Genomic DNA, 9,943 nt, shown 5'->3' on the forward strand with positions numbered 1-9,943 from the left:
AATGCAAATTAGCTCATCTATCTATGTCAGAATAATTGAATTCCATAAATATAATCACAGAGTCTGTTATGATGGGATTTCATGATTTGCTCCTGCACCTAGCTTCAGAAAACACCAAAGATAATTTTACTGGATTACCAAGTGTGACACTGCATGGGCTGAATGTACAATGATGTTTGAAGATAGAACACGTTTATGTAGAACACTTATCTGCCTGGGAGTTAATCAATCAAGGACTAGTGACTCTTGTGTCCAAAGGATAATGAATGAGACTCACATTTGTCTGCACTAAGTCATTTTTAAGACAGGAGCAGAAAATCAAATGCGTAGAGGAACGGACACCATACTCTCTAGATTGATTGATTAATGCATTATTAATGGATGCCCTCTTTGTGTCTAAAGAAAGCGAAAACAAACACAAATGGAGTGCACGATACTTAACCTACAAATAATTTTCTAAAAAATGTTCTTTCTGGTCCAGGGGATGACAAAATAATTCAGATGCTGACACAGACAGAGAGACAGGTACAATGCCAAGGTAGAATTGAGGCAGGGACAAAATCCAAATGATCCTGGGCAAGATTATATATATTGGGATGCTTCCAAAAACTGTGCTTTACATGAACTGAATGTTACACTGTGAGTAGCGGTAGAACATATAAAATAATAATAAAATATATGGAAAACATATGCATTAAATACACAAGAAGTTGGATTAGTAGTGATCACTTCGACCTCACAGTTCTTGTGCCCTGGGTTCAATTCTCACTTAGAATGGAGCTCACATGTTCTCTCCTTGGCCCTGCTCCAGTTTCCTCCCATTCCCCGATGAAATGCAGTCTAGCATAACTGGGTAACTGGAATATCTAAAAGTACCTTGTGTATCTGTGTGCCCTGGTTATCCTGCCTTGTGCACATTGTCTGCTGGGTTAGGAGCAGACTTACCTGATGCAAAGCATGCCTTGCAGATGTCCCACTTGTATTTTTTCCGCCTGGCCACGGATATTACTGTGTTACAGATGTGGTCACAGCAGATCTCCCTGTTGATCAATGCTGTTGAAGATGAATGTTAATCAACAGACATATAACTTCTGTCATGTCTGTTCTATAAAATATCAGTGCACAAAAAAGATTGCAATTTCCCTAATTAGTGTGAATTTCTTGCAGTTATAAATGATAAGTTACTTTTGATGCTCAGTTGTCTGAGAACAATGAAATGTATATATGTAAAAACTGTATATTATTTTACAAAATACATTTTATAGCATATTAGGAATAAAATTAACAAAATATTTTAAAAGGCAAAAAAGCAGTATTTTAAAAAGAAAAACACAATTCCATGTATCACAAATATATTTCTGGGGACTGTGGCACAGTGGTTAGCATTTCTGGGTTCAATTCCTGGGGTGCTATCTGTGTGGAGTTTGTATTTTCTCCACACCTGGTTGCGTGTTTCCTCCAGGAGCTTCAGTTTCCTCCCACTGTCCATTAACATGCTGGAGGGTTAATTGGCCCTGGTGTGAGTGTGTCTGCTCTGGGATGGACTGCTTGTCTTGACTAAAGTATATCCTGCCTGGATAGGTTCGGGCTCCCCCATGACCCTTTATTGATGAGGAAGTTAGGAAATGGATGAGTATAAGGTATTGCTTTTCCAATTGAATTGCAAGGTGAATTCCAGGGCTATTGTTGATCCAGGGGAATGAAATGGGAGGAAAGTGGCATTGTTATCAAACCATCTTGTTAAAATGAGATTTGTGTGTCAGTTGTTGCATGTTCCCATGTTTTCTGTTTTATAATGCAGAGGACCTTAACAATTGAAGCAATTTAATTTTTTAAAATAGCTTCTTATGAAGAAGAGACATTAACTAGATTGTGCCCTTTTCGGGACATTTGCTGGAGCAATTTGTGAGAAGTATATCACTCAAGAGCATAATCTATCCTGCTATTGGAATTTACAACCCTCAGGCTTGATGACCACTACTATTATTCCAATCAGATGCCTGCTGACAAATTAAATTCACAACACGCTACTCTGCATTCTCTAAATTACAAATAGTGACAGAAGCAAAAAATAATCATAAATAGATAAGTTCATAATAAGAGGGAGAAATGTATTATCTTGAATATTGGTCAGAGCATCCCCACACAAGCTCTTTTATCAGCCTGAGTGTCTGTGTTCAGAACTATAAAGCTAAAAACATTAAACTAATTTAAATTTAGTGAGATTTAATCAAATTTCTGTGTATGTTAAATGATCAGTTTAGTCTAAAGAGTTTTGATCAGGAAACCCTTTTAAGTTTTTAATTATTCACCATACAGTATATTTAGGATATTAAACATCTCTGAACCTTTTGAGACCCTTAGAAGAGAGGTTGCCTTTCAGTAAGACTCCCTCTGTCAGAAACAGCAATACAGGCCCCAATCGTTCTTCAGATAAATCTATAATTCATTTATGTCTGACAAAAAGTGCACTCTTTAAGGACATTACAAGCTCCACACAGTCATTTATGCAAACCTTCCATAATGCCTACTGCTCTAGAGAAAAAAGGAATTCTGTATGAAGAAGGTCATGTGTAAAATAATTTAATTCTCAAATTACAGGCGGTAAGTACTTTGGGAAATACAGTATGTGTGTTTTGCATGAGAAATGGTTAAGAAATAGAAAATAGAGTATTGATAGGGGTGAATACTCAAATTGGAGTGATGTACTTAGTGGAGTACCACTGGGATCTGTACTAGAACCACAGTTTTTCCTAATTTATATGAGTTGTTTAAATTCCTGGTTAAACTAGTCTGTTATGATGATACCAAATTAGGTGGAATATCAAATATTGCAGAAGCAGCAAACAAAATTTAAAAAGATTTAGATAAAATTCAAGTCTGGGCAAACACCAGGAAGCTGTTTAATGTAATCCCAGGTATAACCCCTTTGAGTGGAGTGTCCGCTCACACTAATAATTATAATTATTATTATTTGGACACTCCACTCAAAGGGAGTTATACCCCTACTCTTTTCGAGAAACGCCCTGGGATTTTTAATGACCACAGAGAGTCAGGACCTCAGTTTTACATCTCATCTGAAGGACAGTGCCTGTTTACGGTATAGTGTCCCCGTCACTATACTGCGGCATTAGGACCCACATAGACCGCAAGGTGAGCGCCCCCTGTTGACCCCATTAACACCTCTTTCAGCAGCAACCTTAGTTTTTCCCAGGAGGTCTCTCATCCAGGTACTGACCAGGCTCCCACCTTCTTAGCTTCAGTGGGCTGCCAGTTGTGAGTTGCAGAGTGATACAGCTGCTGGCATAATATGAGCAACTGCAGAGTATTACACACAGGTAGCAGAAACGTTAAGTATACAGTACATACAAAAACGTAGTTCAGGTGGGTGCCTGTGTCAGCATGCATAGGCTGCAAAGGAACAAGTAATAGGTTTATTCTATGCTGAAAAAAAGAAGAAAGAAAACGCAACGTTTCAGCCATGGAGCCTTCTTCGGGTGTGAGAAAAAATGAACTGATCTTTGAAGAGACTGTTAAGTATTTACAATGAGTTATCCTTTAACCATTTACTCAATAAAGCAATAGGAAGCAATAAAAAACACAAAACACTAAAATTGTACAATGGGTTATTCATTCTCAATTTAGGATATTGTGTACAAGACGCTACTGCATTTTTAATAAAGGGTACATGGGAGTGCATTTTAAACTGAGAACAAGCACTTATTTTCCCAAGGGTGGTGGGAATGTGCAACAGGCTGCCCAGCCATGCTATTGAAGCTGAGACCCTGGCTCTTGGATCTATTAGCTGCTAACATATTGTCCAAATGGCCTCCTATGTTCTATCTATATACAGTATAAGTAGAATTTTAGACTAATAATAAAACACTGAATATTTTATGGTACATTCTGAATACTGTGACATTTGTGCCATCTTCACTAGCCAGACTCTTTTATTTGCATTCTTTAATGGGGAACTAGCCTCAAAAATGGTTTCCTCCTAACAGTTTTTTTCTTTTCAAACTTCCAGCATATGATGTTTGTCAGGCTACTATTAGACTCAAACAAAACAAAACCTACCTCCTTCTTTGGAGCATTAATTAATCTGTCACACTAATAAGCTGGCTGGGTAAGCCTTTGTCTTCCATCTTTTACTAATAATCAATTGCACCACAGATTCCCAATCTCTCCCTTTTCTCTGTTATTTGTTCTCTACATGTTTCCTTGTACAGCACACAAGGCTCCACTACCTCATAATTCTTTCCAACCAACTACCAACCAAACCGAAAAAAGATTGTGCTCTTTTTATAATCAGAGAGGCTAGCTAAAAAAGCGAACAAACAGCCACATCACACAAGATATGAGCTAATCAGTAGTACATTTGCTTACTGGGAAATTTAGTTTCACTGTTACAAGGAGGGAGAACAATCCACATGCAGAGGCATTGGGGAACTCATGGTCTGAAATGTACTCCCTCAATCACCCTGCCTCATATTCTGTCACAATAATAAAGTGCATTGGTCTTATCAACAAGCAACTTGAAACTTGCAATCTTAATCATTTTTATTTTCTGAAAACAAATTCCTTATCCACATGGATTACACGCCATCCATCCATTTTCTAACTGATTTATCCAATACAGGGTCACAGGGGAGCTGGAGTCTGTCCTTGGAAGCAATGGGCAGAAAGGCAGGATACACCTGAACAGATCAGATCACTTTATTGGCCATATACAATTTCTTGCATTAGGAATTTGTCTTTTCACATACCCCAGCTTGCTCTCCATGAGACACACAGACAGGGACAGAAGCTTGGAGTCAGAGCGCAGGGTCAGCCATTGTACAGCGCCCCTGGAGCAGCTGGGGTGAAGGGCCTTGGTCAGGGGCCCAACAGAGTAGGATTCCTCTTCCGGCCGCAGGATTTGAACTGGTAACCTTCCAGCCACAGGCACAGATCCTGAGCCACAGTGCCACCGCTCCGCCCCTGAAACTTGGGAGCAGTGAGGTAGGACAACATACCGACACAAGCATGCACACCAATAGGTCTCACCAATAGGACCACGTTTCTCAGAAGCCAATTTACATATCAGTATGTTCTGGGACTGTGGGAGGAAACTCATTCAAATACGACCATACAAACTCCAGGCAGACAGCACCCCAGGAATGGAACCCAGGGCCCCCGCGCTGCGATGCAGCAATGCTCACCATTGAACCATTGTGCCACCAGTCATGTACTTTCTCATACACATCGCAGATTCCATATGAACATTGAAGAGTTCAAGTTTATGGTTGAAGTGTTAATACTGTATGCATTTCCTCAAGCACCCTTGTACCATGAATTACAAATTGGTCAAATCAACATTTATAACCAAACCACCAAATGAAACCATTTTGTTATAATGATCGCTTATGCCAGTGTGTCTTAGATTGCTTTTTTAATAAAAGCCATTGAACATTTCTGCAGAAATCACATGTCAGCAAACATTTTTACTGTGTACATTCAGTGACACAAAGTGCACATGGAATTTGCTCTGATGCAGCAGAGAACATTATGTTCAATATTGCACCCTTGCACAAACATCACATTAAGCCATGCATACAAAGTTTTACATGTATTTGCAGATTATTACAGACAGAATTACATAAGCTCTAGCACAACAAAGTTTGCATGTCTGTGTGCTGAAAACCATGGGAATTGGGAATGGGTTTTATAGATCTATAGTCTCTACCTCATGGGACTGGCAGAAACAAACAGCATCTTTATTAAGAGTTTGCTGCTGGACCATTCAATATACAGTATGGTAAGGCAATAAACTGCAGCCCACGATCTTTTATGTCAGTGCTTATGTGAAAGGAAAAAGTTTTTACCTTGTAAGCACAAGTGAGATTGTGCTCTGTTGTTTTGCTATGATTCATTCCAGAAACCTGGAAAGAGGGCTTTACTGGATCGTAACTAAGAACACTCATGCTTTGCTAATATGGCATTGATGATATTGTTTTTTGTCATGCCTACCCTGAATATTAAAAGCTCATAAGACTTTTTCCACATCATATATGTTAAACAGAAACAAGAACTGAGGCTAACTTTCAAAAATTTAAATAAATGTAAATGAATCTGAAAATTATGATCGGATTATGCAAATATTATTCCTTAAATGTGAACCTGGTAGAGCTCCGTTCAAACAGAAAGATTCACTTCCTCAAGCAGTGTCTATAAATATGAAAACACATTGAACTTAACAGTTTATCCATTCCACAGACAAATATGATAATCAAAGAATATTCAAGATTTCAAACAAACCCACTGGAGAAAAAGAGATAGAAATGTTTAATTCTACACATTATCGGAAAGCTGCTTATTCAGGGTAGGGGTCACGACACACTGTCCTGCACGCAGAGTCAGTGCATTGCAGATAGCACACTAAATCACACAGGGACCATTTGCAAACAGCCGTTACCTTAGGATGCCTTTGAAATGGGATTTTAGCTGGGACACCCAGAGAAATCCCATGCAAGCACAAAGATAATTTCACAGGTGTCCCAGTCTGTAACCAAACCACACTAAAGATTAATTTCTACTAACAATTATAGTACTTATAAGATGCTGGTTTGCAAAGAACACAATTTTTTCATGCAGACTGTGAGTTTTTAACAGCATCAGTCTTTACAGAGATTGATATGGGAAGCTTCATCAGTGTGTCAATTGCAAAGGAACAAGCAGAGTGTAATTTCACACTGAGAAGAAAGAGACAACTACATAACTATAAAATGTTTTTATTTTTTCAGGGAAGAACTATCCTCTCCTTGTAACTCATTACAGGACAGTACTACATGCAAAGCACATATTACCAATGCAAATCTGTATCAATTCCCCAGCTTCCTGTTTACAGAGATAAAGCTTTCTGAAACAAATTTAGTTTAGCCTAATTGGCATGATTATCTCTACTATTCCCTACAGCATTCTATGGGGAAATTTGAGTTTGCAATTAGCTGTAGCTAAACGTAAGTGTGAGCTGTAAAGAAGGTACAGTAGGATGATTACAAAAATAACATGTACTGTACATAGTGTTGTGTTCTGCATGCTATTTAGTATTGTTTTTAATAATGATTTACTATTATTATTAGTAGTAGTATTATCTACTACTATTAGCATTAATTATTAGTATTAGTATTCATTAAGTAAATTCAGGGGGAGCTTTACAGAAAGACAGAATGTTTGAACTCAGAGAGGACTTTAGCCAAGACACCAGGGTCTAGTGGGTCTCACATGTTTACTCTTATGAACTGTGCTGTGTGATTCTTTATGACTAAGTTGTCATTCCATTTCGGTTTATGGCCTCATCTGAAAGACAGCTGCTCCAGAAGCATACTGTCCTCCCTCACCCTCATCGTCCCTAATGGGACAATGCTTTGAAAAATTGAATGGAAAATCGCCACCTACTGATCCAAAAACATCATTTAGCGCAGCAACCTTTCGGTTTTCCAAAAAAAGGTTTACATAGAGAGATACTTTATTGATCCCAAAGTGAAATTGATTAGATTGAGATCTGAGGAGATCAGTCTGGAAGGTGACAGTGCCACTGACTCATGCAGTCACAAGTGTGCAGGTAAGACATAGTTCCTGTTTTGTTCATAGTTCAGCTGGTGGAAGGGATAGCAGCTGAATCAGTGTTGTGCTCAGTCATGTTGAACATGTGGTGCCTATGGTGACAGTGACATAGGATCTGAGGAATTCAGGCTAGAGGAATGTAACACTGCTGCAAAAGAAAACTTCTTCTGTGGCATTGTTTGCATTGATTAAATTCTCATTCTGAAGTGAAACGCTATATTCCATTGTGTTTTGCATACTGAAATGAGTCACTGAAAAACATTTTGGTTTTCTGTATTGAGCATCAGGGTCTCTCACTGTTGTGAGAAAGAGAAGAGTCTAGGGTCAATATCTCGCAGCTCAACAAAGAAAGCCAATATTTTGTTTAGATGCTATAAAGTAGTAATAAAGATTGGAAAATGTTGGCCACTGGCTGGTTTCATAATTATCAATTATCAATTATCAATTATCAGTTAACAGCAGGGAATAAACCTTTACTTGTTCCTTTGCAGCCTATGCATGCTGACATAGCTACAGTATCTGATGTTCTTGAACGTCTTCATAGTTATCATTACTGCTATCCAAAATTACTGAGAATCAACAGATTGTGTTCTGCACTATATAGTATGTGCTAGATCACTGGGACACATAAGATAAATTATTTATCTTATTTCTGGCTGTACTGTCTAGATATCAGAGTGGACCTGTTGCCTGTATCACAGTGTTACCCAGGATACCTGTACATCAGATATTCACAGACCTATTTTTCGGGCTTAGCACTGATTCTGTCTTTCTGACTGTCTCAGCTGTTGCATTTTCAATGTAGAGAATGGTATTGTAACGCGTACGGCCACCATTGTGGGTTGTTAGAGCAGGCTTTCCAGAGCGGTGACGTCACCGCCCTTCCCTGTGGATAGCAGGGACCGCAGCCCCCGGGCTGACGGGAGATTTCCCTTCCCTTCAAGAGGCTGGGTCCCTGTCGAATGACGCCGGAGGCCCAGGTTTGAGTCCCTGATGATGGGGGGCTGACCTTAGATAGATAGATACTTTATTGATCCCGTGAGGGAAATTGCAGTGCAACAGCAGCTTAACACACACAACACAGCCACAGTGTAACGAATTATATAATAATAGTACAATACATACAATACAATACAAGACTTAGGCGGCAGAGGCGAGGGCGTATACCCACATGAACCCGTGAGCGTTACAGTATATATTCTGTAAATGCTGTTGACCATTTGTTAGGCATTACTGCGCTGACCCAAATATCTTTACAGGGACTCTTTTCGTAGGTGTATTTAGAACAAAACCAGTTTATCTTTAATAACCAGATGACCTCATTTACCTAAACTCCCTGGTCTTCAATTAAGATGTTTGTGCAGTCTTCCCAACGTGTTATTATGCAGTACTGCTGACTGGCAAAGTGGCTTTATTTAATATTTGCTCTCTGACCAACACAGCATTACTGTTGAACGAATTTATTACTGAGACAGGTTTGGATTTTTTTTTTTTATCTGCAACTTGGCATAATCACAATTACACCTTTACACCTCCCTTAGTTTAGAGAAACCCTGTATGTCTGGTAGGCAGTGGGCTGGTAGTCATACTTGACACAGCTGTGAAAGCATTGCCTGTCCCACTTTAAAAACCCTTTGAAAGGATGGCACCGAAGCTCATTTCTAACTTCTCTCTCCAAATAGAATTCAGTTTCTCAAGGATCTTTTGTAATACCTGTTGCCCGATTTCATAAGGATTTCAAGTTTATGAGATTTTACATATCACAAATGAATCAATAAGATTAAATTGTAACATCAGTTCCAGAAAAAAAGCTGAAGTCAGAGCCTTTTAACTCTGAGCATATTAACTCAGTAATGATAAACTAATATTAGTTATCATTTTTGGCAAAGGTTCTAGAATGAGCTGTTACTGTTCAGATACAAGCTCACATACCTGCAAATAAACCGTATGAGCCTTTCAGTCTGGGTTAAGATTGGAGTAAAATTTTATATAGATATGTTACTCATGATCCATTGATGACTACTGACTGTGATTTTTTTATCCATTCTTGTCTTGCTAGACATCACTGCTGATTAAATACTGTTGATCATACCATCTTATCAAACTGCTAGAAAACAATTTGTTCCAATCAGTCATTGTTTCTTGTGACAAATGGCTACATAGCCGTGGCACACCCTCAGTGCATGAACTTTTATGAAGTCTTTCTCATTCACTATTCACTCACTTTACCATCATCTGTCAACACACAAAAAAGCAAAGATCATTTACACAGTATTTTCTGTATTATTATTTACTAGTATTGTTATTAAGAATTGTAAGATGTTACCTTTTGTTGTTG

Source organism: Lepisosteus oculatus, chromosome 7 (assembly GCF_040954835.1).
Source record: "Lepisosteus oculatus isolate fLepOcu1 chromosome 7, fLepOcu1.hap2, whole genome shotgun sequence".
Lineage (NCBI taxonomy): Eukaryota > Metazoa > Chordata > Actinopteri > Semionotiformes > Lepisosteidae > Lepisosteus > Lepisosteus oculatus.